This window comes from Malus domestica, chromosome 08 (assembly GCF_042453785.1).
Source record: "Malus domestica chromosome 08, GDT2T_hap1".
NCBI classification, from domain to species: domain Eukaryota; kingdom Viridiplantae; phylum Streptophyta; class Magnoliopsida; order Rosales; family Rosaceae; genus Malus; species Malus domestica.
In genome coordinates, this window is record NC_091668.1 from 22,700,678 (window position 1) to 22,717,136 (window position 16,459).

Below are 16,459 nucleotides of genomic sequence, written 5' to 3' on the forward strand. Positions count from 1 at the left end.
GTTCGCACAAGGAGGATCAATTGGCATTGATGAAACTATCTACATACTGCATTATTTATTTGCCCAAACAACAATTTTATTCATTTGAATCTAGTTTTGATTTTTTGGTCTAAGCCACAAAAAGTTCACTTCCGTTTTATGCTAGGGCAATTTAGAATACAATTACTAGAAAAAGGGCAACAATCAAAGAGCAAACGTGGCTGTTGCTCTGGTAGCTATTGCTTAAAGTGTGATAAAGAATCAAAACATGTGATAAAAAATCAAAAGTTGTCACTCTTTAGACAGTTTATGGCGTTTCTAGAAATAGCTAGGCCAACAACAACCATACTTGCTCCGTTGTTGTTGTTGTCCATTTTTCTTGTATTGTACAATACCATTAACATTATGGTGGTTTTGTAATAAACATAAGATAGTCATGAGTTTAAAGTAGAAAATCTTTTTATATGTCAATAAGCGTTTATCTAATATCTAATCACAACATTACAGATAGTCACATATTTTATATAACCAACGACCTAAAAGTTTCTTGTATATATATAATATATAATATTACTGTATCTCATAACTAAATCAAATCAAAGATGTTTAATCTTTTGCACTCGAAATCTTGAGTTCAAATTCTTCATTCCCCAATATTGCTTGTATAAAAAAAAAAGTCTAAGGCGTGAACCCAAAAGAAATTGATATATCAAATCAATACTAGATCCATCACTGACAGCCTGAAAAAAGAAAGTAGCAATAGGAGCAACGAGATTTCTAATCATTTGTAGGAATCAAAAGAAATTTTGGAAAAAAAATAATTAATAGGTTCGTGCATGCATGTTAAATATGATTCGTTATTCGTTTTCTTAAGCCCACTTTAGCCATTTGATTGCCCCCACTCTTTTAATTTCTTGTAGTTGTAGGTCCATATATCATGCACACAGCTTCTGATCTCCAAAGTTGTCCCGGCTAATTGCTTAAGATGGACTCATATACTAATTTTAGAATTCCTTACTCATCTAAAATTTTCTTAAACGAAATAAAGATCAAATTGCATTGATGTGTGTGTGTGTATATATATTTATTGAAAGAGTAAGATATTCATTCATTGATGTGGTAAACGAAAATACAGCAGATATGGTGCCTTTATTGTGGGAGTTGATGAAACCTTGTACGAAAAAAAGCTTGTAACCTCAAGTCCAAACGGTAAATGCGTTCAAATATGAGCTACAAATTTCTTGCAACGTATTTATGTGTTTACTAAAAACATTTCGCCACCAATTTTGCCCTTCACAATTTATAAATGAGATCGCTCCCAATCTCATTTATTTGTTAATACCAGGTAGTAAAATGCTTGAATATCACCTAGTGATCAAAATTAAAGAAAACTTTGAAATTAGTAATTATTGTGTAACAATGGTGTAAAACAAATGGTAAATTGCTAATGTTATCAAAATTTTGGACTTGTTTTAATTAAAACAATCCAATCACATCCCCTTGCCAAAATAAGTTGTTTGATAGTTGGAGATTGATGGATCTAATAAATTGTTTAACAGAATAATAATATCATCAAGTTGGTGGAGAAGGACAGGCAGCCAGAATTATGGATTTAGGACCACTGCCACTGTTTAATGATATGAAATTATGAATGATCCACCTCTGATACTGGATGCAATAATGCTCGACTAACTTCCAAAATTGACTGCCTTTGTGGGGTTTAATTTCAGGTGCGAACAAGTACAAATATCAAGTTTTAAGCTACTTAATTAGTACTACGGTCTAATAATATTTATCTTTATTTGTAAGTGAGAGGTTCCAAAATTGACTGCCTCTATGGGGTTTAATTTCAAGTGCAAACAAGTAAAAATATTAGGTTTTAAGCCACTTATAAAAAAATATAAGGTTTTAGGAAAAGCCAAAAAGTTGATTTATAAAAAAATATTGGGATGTATTACGATCTAATAGTATTTATCTTTATTTGTATATGAGATGTTACAAAATTAGCTGCCTCTGTGGGGTCAGATGCATACAAGTAAAAATATTAGGTTTTAAGCCACTTATAAAAAAAATATTAGGTTTTAGGAAAAGCCAAAAAGTTGATTTATAAAAAAGTATTGGGGTGAGAGAGGCTCGAACTCTCGACCTCAGGATCACTCAGAAGCTATGAGACCTACGCGCTAGCCAACTGCGCCACCACCCCAATTGTTAAGCACAAGCCCAAAAAATTTTCTTAACGGATGCACCAAGATTGCGGGCTACAAGCTATCGGCCCAATTTGTTTAAAAGATGGTCTTGACTCGTGAGTCCATAAGGTTAGTGTATGGACCTTCTCACTGTTCTCCTTCAAAATTTCTTTCACCATTTCACTCATTGGTTCATATGTTAGGGATCTTTTGTCGGAGAACAACTTGTACGGCACATGTACACTATTACAGTGGCCTCTTGTGCCAATAACAAAAGGATACATGGAGAGAAACTAACACATGTCCTTATATTATTGACATGTGACGCTACCATAACTGTGTACTTGTGCCATATAAGTCATTTCCCTTCTGTTGACGAATTTTAGAGAGATTGGTAAGACACCCTTTATATGAGAATTTAATGATTCCAACCGTCTGTTTCCTCTTAGTTGTGCGACAAATACTTAACATAGTTGCTTGTCTAGGCTTGGTCATGTTGTGTGTCTGGTGACAATCAATCGCACAATAAGCCTAGGACCTATGCTTATGAATGTATCTCATTGTTTGACGCTTGTCAGCTTGATGTTGATGATCAGGCTACCTCTTTGGGCCTCCTTTTTGTTAGAGCTTCGGCCTAAGTTAATTGAGCTCATTCAGTCGACTTTGATGAAATTTTGTATCACCGATGAGCTACACATCAACAAGAACGAGAGACCAAAGCATGCCAACAGTGTTCATCCTGAGCCAGAATCGAACTCCCCGCAATATTATTATTTTTTATTTCTGAGCCAGGATCGAAAAAAATAAAAATACTAGTGCACAATTTGGTACTGAAAGTATAATTTTGAAGAACCAAATTTACTAATTCTGTTTAGGGAGGCTTCAGTCAAATGAGCTTTGATGGATTGTTGTCATCTAAAATCACGTGGGCCAAATTTGGCGGGGGTCCAAATTTGAAAACGAAAGGGAAAGGCCGGTGAACCATGAACCCAAAGGGGAACCTAGTTGAGAATCGAGATCGTCGAGTGAAGGATCCTAACGTGGAACCGCCGCGAGAAGTTCCATGCAATTCGTAGCAGTAACATGGTTGTTATTCCCATCGATCTATATCTCATAAGTTCCCAGGAGTCCTCAAGCTTACATTTATTGTTTGCAGAAACCTTCTAAACACTTCACCAAATTATACGATGATTACTACGTACGTGGAAAAAATTCACCTTGATAAAGTGTCAATAGGTGCGGTATTTATATCCAATGAACTAAATTAACATTTTATAAAGTTTCAAAACCTCATGAAGCAAGAATTTGAAATTATAAACTGAATTTCCATTATTGGTGTCAAAACTCGGATGGAGTCTGGATTTGGTTCAACACGTATTTGTCTTGAGTGTTGATTTCGGTCTCGGCGCCACGGAATGGTTTGAGAGAAAGAGAAAATAGGCGTACCAATGTTGGAGGTTGCCAACAGACTATGTTTGTGTTTGAATGTGTATAAAAGTTGCGCGTCAATCTGACTTCTTAACCAAATGATTATGCATCGAATGGGATGCTGGTTTGGTTAAGTTATTTTTTGTGCCTCGAGCGAATGAGGACTTAAAATTTAGTGTCACTTCGTGTATGCTTCCCTAAAAAGTAAATGAAAGCGAGGTAGAAACTAAAGCAAGAAACAAAAAGTAATCATTTCATGATGAAGTCAAGATTACAAACGTTTACAAAATTAAAATCTAGGCCAATGCGCCGAGCTACATGACTTGAAATGTAAATTAACATGAAATGTAAAGAAAGCAATGAGAACTGATTGGTGCATTATTTATCATATTTTCATATTAATTATCCCTAAGTTTTGTTAAGGAATTGATTATAAAAGAGCCTTATTACTTTCCTTTTCTCAGTTTCAGCCATTCTGCGTACTTAGAACGTTTTTGGTGATAATTCGACCTTCCAGAGGATTTTTGATGCAAGTCCAATTGGAGAAGGAAGCTAAGAGGCTAAAGCTCGTTGTGTCCAAATTTCATAATTTTCCATGGAGCCATTCGTTCCAGTTTTACAAATCAATCCCGCATAAGTTGTTTTCCCGTCAGAATTGTGCAGCTGTGGGAGAATGAAAATTTGAAGGCTTTCCCGATTTTTCCTAGTGGCGTGCGATATATACGTGGAAAGTTAAGAGATAAAGATACATTTCACATATTTTTACAGAACTTTCCAGAAGAGAAATCGACCTCAAACTTGGCGCGCAAGACAGATGACGTGTTTCCCAAGCCAAGAATGATTATTTCCTAGTTTGTGTCATTAATTGTTTTGGAGTTTGTTTTATTTTGGAGAGTTTCTCCCAGACCTTTTAGGGTTTTTCTAGTATAAATAAGGTGTCCTAAGCTCTCTCTACAGACGACCCCTGAACCCATATCACCCTACATCATATACCATTCACCATCTCCGCAATTTGTGAAGAAGAGCTTAGGGACGTGCTTTGCCATGGACTCCGGGTTCTATCTTTCTTTTATTTTTATTTCAATGTGTAACGAAGTTATTTTCTAAGTTTTATGATGAAGCCATGACATGAATATTTCGGAAGTATCTTGTTGATTATTATCTGATTGCATGCCATGTTTAGTCCTTAATCTTTGTGCCTATTCTATTCTAGTTTCGAACGTTCTTGTGATTGGGCATCTCATTGTGAACTTGTTTCTAGATAATTAGATAAATCTAAGACGATGACCAATCAATTAGGTTTATTGGAACTAAGATTAAGAAGAGTAGACAAACTAGTGAGGATGACCAATATCAAACTAGTCCTACTTGGTTGACATAATTCTTCAGTGCTTAATGTGTTTAATTGTATGCCTAACCAATAGGATATAGTTATCACGTATAGACACACGAGTTGATACCTGACCATGGATTAATTCATACCTAAGACAGAACAACCTTAAATACATGGTAATTGAATAGTAATCAGCTTGAAGAAAAGGGAATAGGATTGTTATTGGTGGATTCATGACCTTAGGCTTTCATCACATTACTTCCTTTTAAACTTTCATTCGTTGTGTGTTTTCATTATTCACATTCCTGGTTTAATTTTAAATTGAAGTTTTAATTATTTTTCATTCATTTGTTTCCTAGTTAAGTTAAGTTTCACGTAATCAGCTGGTTGAATTGGTATTAAAAGCAATCCTTGTGGGATCGACTTCGTATTTGCATTTATTTCTACAATTGATTCGTGCGCTTGCGAGTTTAATTTGGTTTAAATTAATCTATTATTTAGGTTAGTTTAAATATACATCAAGACTAGCAAGATTCAGGCCATGAAGGGCAAGATAATGCAAGAGAAGTCCATCGAGATCACTCGTATTAGATTAGACTTAGTACAAAATTACGCCTTGGAAAGGGAATTCAAGGTGGTTGGAATGACACATCTGATAAGCTCACATTTATACATATTTTATATCAAATGCACTTGTCTTTTCTTAGTTAGTTCCTTATATTTTCAAGCAATGAAGAGAAAAGAGCACAAGTGGGATTTCAAATAGCAAATTCGTCAAAAACTGCTTGTGCAGATCAGCTGACTTTGGTAGTGAGTTGCGAACAGCTCAGAATGAATCAGAGAATGAGCCTTATTTATCATGATGGTGAATTGAATTGTCATGATGGTGAAGAGAATGAGCCAAATTCGTCAAAAACCACAAGTTTCAATACTGATTGGCTCTAATTAGAATTGAATTGTCATGATGGTGATAACCATAAAACATTTTGAAAGTTATGAAAAGGAATGAAAAGAAGCTAAGCGTGGAAGGAGGGAACAAAGCAGCAAGGGGAGATTATATTTCTTTTGGTTTTTCTAATCTCTTGAAACTTATGAATTTCTTTTGTTTCTTAATTATGTATAACTAAATTTCTAGAAGTTAGGGGCTGTAATGAAGCCCTAAATATGATTGCAAGTTTGTTTTGACAATTTGTTTGATTTTTTTATTTTATGAATGGATGAAAATTAGTTCACTACCTATGTCAGGGATGAATTCTTTATGTGTTTTCTATGGATGCATACTTATTAAACATATCTAGGATTCGAATTCTATGAATATATGTGTGTCTGCCCTTACCAAATTAGGACCTACATGTGTTCTAGAGTAGTACTTGTTAATTGTGATTAACAGTGATAACTCAAACTCTTTGAATGCTTAATGATTTTTACTTGTTAAATCTATGAATACGCCATTTTAGATTGCATGCTAGGAACTAAGTTAAGTTGAAAACACAATTCTCTTAACATTCTACGTAATAAAGAGTAATAGATTATGTTCTAACATTGAACCAACATGAGCGTCTTCATTTGGAAACAAAGGAATTTGAATGAAACATAACACGCTTGCTTTAAGAGAGGATATCAATTCCCCTAACTTGTTTTCTTAATTTGTGAACTAAAATTTATTTTCATTATTTTATTTTTGTTTCTGCCTTGTTTTTGTTGGATTGAATTAAAATAGCAAACCAACTCCTAAAATCTTGAAAATTTGTGTGAGTGTACCTTTGTGTGTCTAGTGTCCGAATATAAATTTCATTGAGTTTAGATAAGCGTAAATTAGTCTAATAATTAGTTTTCAGTGGCTGATCAGTAGGAACAACAACCCATTTTTGTGGTAATTTAAGTGGTTAGGTAAGACAATCTTCTGCGAGAAAGACCCTTATTTTTATATGCTACAATTGACAAATCTTTATGTTGATAAGGAAAATCAATAGGACATCTGTGTGCTACTTTGTGGTGTACTTTTAATCTTATCAACATCAACCAAATCATACCACAAGGTGATAGAGTTGTAAAAAATTTTAGATATCGTATGCAATGTTTGATTCAAATGAAGGCATTGAATTGTGTTGATGCATAAAACCGGAGGTCTTGGTACAACGTAAATCCAACCGTGAATCTGCATGAAATGTAAATAACATAAGATGTATCGTGGTTCACCCCAAGGTTTGGGCTACGTCCATACTGAATATGTATTTATTTGAGGGAGAGAGAGAGAGAGGAGGAGGAGCTCTGTAATGTGTAAGCTTTGAGAGGGGGTGAGAGGCTTAAGGTTTGTGAGGGTGAGGAGGCCATTTTATAGAATAAGGGCTCCTCCCCTAATTACATATTTGCCCCTTTCTTTATTACATAATTACATTTAAGTCCCCCGAGTATTTATACGAGGTCTAAATACGAGGCCCTAAATATGGTATAAACAGTAGTCTCCCAAATTTTCAGTCAAGAGAGTCTTTTGGCTGGAGACTTGAAATTCAGTCCATGTGTGTGCCGAAGTAACTGGATGCTGTCTTAAACTGATGCTCGATATGAGGCAATGCTCAATCTGAAATGACGCTTAACTAGAAGTAGCACATGCTGCGAGGCTGCTCGGCTCGTGGCTTATGTTGCCTTGGTTGGCTCGGCTTGCGGCGTTTGAAGGTAAGGGAGTCCCTTTTATAGAATAAGGGCTCGCTCCTCAATACATGAATGATGGGCTAGAGTTGATGCTTTCTAATGATGGTGAGGGAGTCCCTTTTATAGAATAAGGGCTCGTTCCTCAATACATAAATGATGGGTTAGGAGTGATGCTCGTGGCGAGGCGGTTGCTCAGCTGGCGGCGTTGTTCTCTAATGATGGTGAGGGAGTCATTTTTATAAAATAAGGGCTTGCTCCTTAGTACATGAATAATGGGTGTTCTCTAATGAAAGTGAGGGAGTCCCTTTTATAGAATAAGGGCTCACTCCTCAGTACATGAATAATGTGCTAGAGTTGATGCTCTCTAATGACAGTGAAGGAGTCCATTTTATAAAATAAGGGCTCGCTTCTCAATACATAAGTGATGGGCTAAGTCCCCCATTTTTCATGAGGCCCAGTTGAGGCCCAATATATGGTACATAATGTAGTCCCCCAAGTCTTCGGTCAATAGAGCCTGTTGGCTGGAGACTTCAAATTGAATCCGTGTATGAGCCTAAATGGTGGTTGTTCGGAGGCGGTATTGGTATACCCTGCACTGAAGCTTTGTAGGTGAAGCTTTGCTAGTGAAGCTTTGAAGCTAGAGCTCTGTAAATGAAGCTTTTGAAGCTAGAGCTTGTGTAAATGAAGCTTTTGAAGCTAGAGCTTTGTAAATGAAGTTTTTGAAGCTAGAGCTCTGTAAATGAAGCTTTTGAAGCTAGAGCTTTGTAAATGAAGCTTTTGAAGCTAGAGCTCTGTAAATGAAGCTTTTGAAGCTGTTTGACATGAGTGATGCTCATGAATGTTTATGTTGGTTGACATGAGTGATGCTCATGGATGTTGTCATGAGTGATTGCTCATGAATGTTAACATGAGTGATGCTCATGAATGTTGACATGAATGATGGTCATGAATGTTTACGTATGATTGTCATGAGTGATGCTCATGAATGTTTATGTATGAATGACATGAGTAATGCTCATGTATAATTTCGAGTACTGGGCGTACTTTTGATCACCTGGTTAGTGGTAATAGCAGCGGGTTGCCGAATAATTGTGGAGTATTGGGTGTACTTTTGATGACTTGGTTGGTGGTAATAGCGGCGGGTTGCCGAATAATTGTGGAGTACTGGGCGTACTTTTGATGACTTGGTTGATGCTATTTTAGGCTTATGGGCCTTCGCCCTCTACACAACATGACTAGCCCATTTATTTTGGGTTGTGCCCTTTTTTTATTTTATTTTATTTTTTTTACCTTCTGATGAGATTTATACAGATATCTCCGAAAGATACGAAAAATAAATTACATCATTCAAAAATAAGGAAAGTAAACATCATTCTGATGGGGTGTTTATTCCTTGATTTTGCTTTTCTGCTTCTCTTTTGCCTTTCCCACTGCGTCTTTGTCTCTATCTCTTAGCGAAACCGGAGGATTAACTCCATTTGCTTTTTTTTTTTTGGACAGCCTGGTCATGCCCATCACTCATTCTTTTTCTTTTTCTTTTTCTTTTTTCCTTTACCTTTTTTCCTTTTCTGCTGACCCCCATGTGCTCCTGTTGAGCATTTTTCATTGCAGTCCGATCTCACCACCGACAGACTTGAGGTTCCTCGAAGGCCTCCAGTTGAAGGAACAAGTTCTGAAACACGAAAACATCGATTTGTATAATAATAATCAATCTGTAGCAGCAGCAGCAGCAGCGCCTACAACTTCCACAACTTAGCTCTGAACCCGTTGTTTTGCCCAAGAAACCCACCCTGCTCCAAGTTCAAACCCAACAGCATACTCAGCCCCTTCCCAACTCCTCTTCCTTTGTACCCACCACCACCACCTGAGGACCCAGCAAAACCCATCTGCAGCGCCATGGGCATGGACCTCACTTCTGTACTCTCTGTTCTTGCGGTTGTATCGATGGCGGGTTCGGGAACCTTTTGAGCAACGGTATCATCTGCATTAACGAAATACTGCTTAACAACCGAATAGGACGAATTGTCTTGTAATGGATTAGGATATGTGGGGAGATCGGGGATGTAATTAACTAAGTGAGGAACATCTTTGAGGACGTAGCCACCTGAGCTGATGGCTATTTTAGGCTCGGAGTTGTCGAAAATTGCCATGCTGCCACTGGAGCGGTCGTTCACTCGGGAAGTGGAGGGGCTGGAGGTGAGAGGGGAAGCCGAGAAGTACGAGGATGATCGAGAGTTGCAGGGTAAGAGTTACTAGGGTCGAAGCAGCAGACCCTGGGCCTAGAAATGGAAACGGGCGAAGGTGATAGAGAGGGTGATGGAGAGCTAACGGAGTTGTTGGACTGAATCAGTCGAGAAGAAATGAGCATGGTGAGCAAGAGGGCAAACAAAAGTTTTCTAGGATTTGCTGCTGCTTGCATTTAATTAGATCTTGCCCATCCCCAACAGAATTCCCTCGGACACTATCACAGCGAGAGGGAGAGCTAAAGCTTAAGAAACAATAGCAATTACAAAGATGGAGAAATCAGATCAGATCTCTGGATATTGGTAATGGGAAGGACCCAAACGTGTATGATTCCAAGTGGCTGTGACTTTGGTGCTGCAGCGGTGTAATGGTACGATGGGTTTTGCAGTGACTGTGCAGGTGTTTGGTTCTTGGTTTCTGCAGATTCACGATGGAGGTGAAAAAAATGAAAGAGAACCGACACAACTTTTCGTATCGTTTCCCACAGACGGCGCCAGATATTGATGCATAAAACCGGAGGTCTTGGTACAACGTAAATCCGACCGTGAATCTGCATGAAATGTAAATAACACAAGATGTATCGTGGTTCACTCCAAGGTTTAGGCTACGTCCATACTGAGTATGTATTTATCTGAGGGAGAGGGAGAGAGGAGGATGAGCTCTGTAATGTGTGAGCTTTGAGAGGGGGTGAGAGGCTTAGGGTTTGTGAGGGTGAGGAGGCCCTTTTATAGAATAAGGGCTCCTCCCCTAATTACATATTTGCCCCTTTCTTTATTACATAATTACATTTAAGTCCCCCGAATATTTATACGAGGTCTAAATACGAGGCCCTAAATATGGTATAAACAAGTTGACGAGCTAAGAGAGTTTTACGGAAAAGGAAATGAGCCCTGAGATGAGTTGGGATGAAGTGAAGCGGTTGTCCAGTCTTGAGATAGATCCCAATTGGGCTCCAAAGTTGGTGAGCCGGAATCATGTTGATTTAAATGACATTAAATTCGAAAAATGATGTTGACAAAAAAAAAAGAAAAAAAAAAAGAAAACAAAGAGAAATTGTAGAGGGTAAAATAGGCATGAAACAAAATGACAAATGAGCACTATAACAATTTATTGACCTGATTAGCTCATTATGGTATCTTCTAACATTAAACGACATTCAAAAGATAAAATGGGGTTTTTTTCTCTCTCTAAAGTATCCTAACGCAGGTTGAAATCAACTTTTCTATTTTATTATCATGTATGTATGTGTGTTAATAATATATAGCTGTTATAGACACTTAAAAAAAGTCCATGCATTTTTTCAAGTAAAATTTATCTTTTTTTTTTTTTTCGGGTTGACAACAAGGTATAAGCCCGAAATAAAATGAAAGATTACATAAGAATATCACGAGGCCACGAGACCCTATTTATATCTACAACTAGTAATTGATGATAAGAGGACGAGCTTGCTAAAAAAAGATTGAACCCAAACTGCATGACAAACCCAAACATACCAAATCATCAATGTGGAGCAAAAAATAATCACAAGGCGATACGTGGATTTTTGGGTGAAGATGACAAATTTACCCTTGAGGCATACCGGGTCTCCTACACGCAAGCAGTGGAGAATCATCCATCAACCAAATCAAGAGTACTCAAAATTGGTAACAAGTTCAGATTTGTCTCATCCATCCTCATTCCATAACCTTCAAAACTTTCCATACAAATTAGATTAATTAGGCTAATTAATGGATTAATTCGATTAATCCATTAATCACCAAATTAATCACCATTTTCATACAAAATCCTCTAAGGGCCGGCCACCTCATGCCCTATATGTAGGACCCTATTTCTTCTAAAAAGCTAAGTTGATACTCTTGCAAAACTCCCAAAAATCATTTAAACACTTTTTCTCTCTAAATTCTAACTTTGGCATCGGAGGTTCATCGGCCAAAGCCCCCCATTCATCGTGGGTACGTGAGGTTCTTGGCCTTGACCAAAGGTGTTGATTGTTTTGTAGGTGCAATTTTGTCAAAGAAGGAGAAGGCAAAAATTTGCATCCATAAATTGGTGCTTTTATTGAGAGTTGAAATCCATACTCGTAGAAAACTCTCGCATAAAAAGGTTTTTTTCCCTATTTTTTAGCCCATTTGAATATTTTTCATACGTTCTTATTATTAGAATTTTTTAATTTGCAAAGGTTTTTGATAAAACGTGAAAATTTCATAAGTGAAAATTCTAATACTTAAGAAATAAGATCGCGGAGATCCATGGGGCAAAATGCGGTTGTAAGCAGAGTGGCACCACCACTACAAGGTTTCACCATGGCCTAAGCCATGCTATCCAAGCTTGCACGGGCCCGAGCCCAAGCCTCGCATTTGCATGCACAACGCATTGAGCAGCCTGCTCCCGCGACCCAACCTGCTTCCACTGAGCAGCCCATTCCTGTGGCCTAGCCTACTCCCACGACCCAGCCTGCTTCTGCCAAGCAACCCACTCCTTTGGCCCAGCCTACTTCCGCGGCCCAACCTGCCCCTGTGACCTCCCAAGCAGCCCAAGTCGGCTGAAGACTATCTCAACCATTCGAACCTACCATCAAGTCGGGAGTATTTTCACCACATTTCTTCGCGGATTTGACATTTCCCAACTTAAATCTTGCACCCGGAGTCTACCACACTTCCATTACTCAAGTAGGCACATTCCTTTCAAGCTCTTCTAATCTAAATGGCGAACAACACTTGTCTCAACAAGTTATAGAGTTGACGAGCGCCCTTGCACAACAGACAACCTTGGTGAATCAACTCTTGCAACACACCGAGATCCAACGTGCCTCAGACGAGGTGTCCCGAAGTGGGACAAGGGCAGACGAACCTCTCCACCAGCGTCTCGGTAAAAGTCCCTTAACTAGCCACGTTCCAAGCGTTCTGGCAATTTACGCTCCCGCCTGGTTCCTTGGGATAGTGTATACTCTTGTCTTAGTACGCAGAGGAGCATGCATTCGCAATCAAGCCCACAGATGAGCATACGTTCACGGTTGAGGTCACACTCCGATTATCAACATGGACAACTTTCTAGGCGAAATGTTCATTCACAACTAGGCTCGCAAGGAGTATTCTCCACCTCACATTAGAGTAAGCAGCACGAAAGACGGAGAGAAGCAGTCACTCAATCCGACTCAAGTTCAACTGGCAGTCTGCGAACACCTCGTTCACCTACCAGGTACATGCCATATGCACCGCAGCCGCAACATAGATGAGTTGAGCATAAGCAATAGCGGCCTAGACCTATAGGTCAAGATTGGAAGCAGCTGAAAGTTTCACTGCCCCAACAGAGGCAAATTCAAGAAGAAGTTGAGAGACTCATAACCGAACGATTGCATAATTTCCAACATAACAAGGCTATTGATGATGCACTTCGACGAGACATAACTAACATAAGCATATCACCATTCACAAATGAGATCGAACGGATAGATCCACCTCGCGGGTTCACTATGCCTCACTTCATTCCGTACAAGGGAGACGACGATCTAGATCGACATCTCAAGCACTACCGCAGTACCATAATCTTCTACAGGAGCAACGATGCGCTTATGTGCAAAATTTTTGCCACAACTCTACAAGGCAAGGTGCAAAACTGGTTTCACACTCTGCCACCCCAGTCGATCCGGAGTTTCAACAAACTTTCCTTTATTTTCACTAAGGAGTATTCTTCTAATCGCTCAATTAAAAGGACATCCGACCATCTCTTCAAAATCGTAAAAGACCCTTGGGAGACAATTCGCGACTATGTCAAGAGATTCAAAGCGGAGAAGGCCAAGATTGTTGGTTGCAACGAAGACATAGCAACGGCAGCATTTAGAAATGGACTTCCCACTGAACATCCTTTATTCAAAAAACTGATCATAGGAGAAGAACTAACCCTAGCAGCTTCACATGCTTTGGCAGAAAAGCATGCACTATAGGACAAGGCCAAGCAGTCTAACAAAAACGAGTTGGAAAAGAAGCACATGGAACGTTCCCCAACCAAAGAAGACTCAGCGCTTGAAACATTCACTAAATTCACAGTTCTAATCGGCCAAATTCTCTGCAAGCTCAAGAACGAACCTTGGTTCGAACTGCCGCCACCCATGAAAGGTGATCTTACCAGGCTGGATTATACAAAGTATTGCGCATTTCATCAAGGACCAGGCTACACTACCAACGGTTGCTTGAATTGGAAGCAGTATCTTGAGAAGCTGACAAATGAGGGCCGATGCGACGAGTATCCTGACAAGTCAACGAAACAGCCAACACAAGCAGGGGAAGTCTCTATCACCCCCTAAACCTCGTTTGGTTTTTTTTCCAAATAAGTTTGAAGTCTCAAGCAGTTCGACGGACAAAGCTTCACAAGCCGAAGATTATCTAGTTTGTTATGCAGTTTCTGCCTTCCAACACAGTTGATTTATTTCTTTATTCTCAATGAAGATTCAAGAAGTTATTCACAAGCATGGCTCAACTGCTGTCCACAACGATTGCTAAAAACTCATACGGGTTCGCTCTTTAGTGCGAGAGGACAAACTAATTGCTCTCCAGTGCGAGAGGGTAAGCCAATTCCCCGACACCCAAAAGGGTTTGCTCTCCAGTGCGATATGGTAAACCAATTTCCTGACACCCAAAAGTGTCTACTTTCCAATGCGAGAGGATAAACTAATTGCTCTCCCGAGAGGGTAAACTAATTCCCTGACACCCAAAAGGGTCTGCTCTCCAGTGCGAGAGGATAAACAAATTGCTCTCCAGTGCAAGAGGGTAAACCAATTCCTTGACACTAAAAAAGGTCTGCTCTCCAGTACGAGAGGATAAACTAATTGTTCTGCAGTGCGAGAGGGTAAACCAATTCCCCGACACCCAAAAGGGCCTGCTGTCCAGTACGAGAGGATAAACTAATTGCTCTCCAGTGCGATAAGGTAAACTAATTCCTCGACACCCTATGGGTTTGCTCTCCAGTGAAAGAAGGCCATATAGTTTAAAAGATCGAATGCTTAAAGATCAACTAGGCAACAAATGGTTAGGGGGTAGCAGCCACTTTTACACTTAACAGTTCACTTATCCAACACTTCATCTTCAGCAACTCCGATCTTGGTAGCCTCATCTGTGACTGCTCGATCTATGGCAGTTGAAAAATCAAACTCAACCAGTTTCCTCATTTTCAGCATGTAGCCCAAACAATGGCCCATTCTATGCTAATTCCTCGGCCCATGCCGGACCAATCCTTGGTTTCAATCAAGCCGAGCTACTCAAACAATGGCCCTGCCACATCACTTTCTTGGCCTATGCCAAGCCAACTTCTGGCCCCTACCAGCTGACGTGTCGTACCACCCTGATGACTGCCCTGTGGCAGCACCACCCAAAAAGAAGACAAGAAGAATTAAGTTTTTATTACACTGGTGCGGCACGGAGAAGACGAAGAAAGCAGCGAAAGACGATCCTTTGCACGGGCAAGATGTAGAAGATTGCTAGAGGAGGGGGAACAAATATCCTCTAAACTCTCTCTCTTATAGGGTAGAATAAATCACTCTCCAAAGTTGATTTAATAACCCACTTAAGGTGGACTTAAATAGGCTTTGAGAGAAATTTATTTCCCTTTCCTAGAAGGATCTAATTTCATATTAAAAAGGGAATCTACATCAAAACAAGAAGCAATCTTAAGTTTCCTAGAGCAAGAAGATCTCTACACCTGCTGTCTTTTCCTACGAGCAGCCCAACAGGTGTAGGGGCATTTGTGGAGCCAAAAATAATCACAATGCGACACGTGGATTTTTGGGTGAAGATGACAAATTTACCCTTGAGGCATACCGGGTCTCCTACACGCGAGTAGTGGAGAATCATCCATCAACCAAATCAGGAGTACCCAAAATAGGTAAAAATTTCAAATTTGTCTCATCCATTCTCATTCCATAACCTTCAAAACTTTCCATACAAATTAGATTAACTAGGCTAATTAATGGATTAATTCCTAATTAATCCATTAATCACCAAATTAATCACCAAATTAAATTAATCACCATTTTCACACAAAATCCTCTAAGGGCTGGCCACCTCATTCCCTATATATAGGACCCTATTTCTTCTAAAAAGCTAAGTTGATACTCTTGCAAAACTCCCAAAAATCCTCTAAACACTTTTTCTCTCTAAATTCTAACTTTGGCATCAAAGGTTCTTCGGCCAAAGCCCCCATTCATTGTGGGCGTGTGAGGTTCTTGGTATTGACCAAAGGTGTTAATTGTTTTGTAGGTGCAATTTTGTCAAAGAAGGAGAAGGCGAAAATTTGCATCCACAATCAACAACAAAATTCTTTTCATAAAAGTGAGTAATGATGACTTATTTGAAGCGCCAATAACCCAAAATATTATTAGAAATGTAAGAAAATTATATAATTAGTGTCCAATTATTTTTTCTTTAAGAGGTCAAAATTTTATTAATTTTATTTCATTTACTTTTAATTCACACATTTTTCATGAATGAGTATTATAGCCTGATTCTGACTTCATTTAATTCTTTTTTTCTTAAATTTATTTTGACTGATAGTGTTAATGGTTTAGAAAGTTTAATGTTTGGGAAAAGAAAATCGGTGGAGATTGAACCGACATCACGATGTATAAGCATTATTGCTTTGCGTC

General features: G+C 38.8%; 1 non-coding gene across 1 annotated transcript; it reads right to left on the reverse strand.

Moving 5' to 3' along the window:
- Positions 1 to 2,097: 2,097 nt before the first annotated feature.
- Positions 2,098 to 2,182, reverse strand: TRNAM-CAU (transfer RNA methionine (anticodon CAU)). The gene is given in 2 exon segments: positions 2,098 to 2,133; positions 2,145 to 2,182. It is a non-coding gene; the product is annotated as a tRNA-Met (tRNA).
- Positions 2,183 to 16,459: the final 14,277 nt, after the last annotated feature.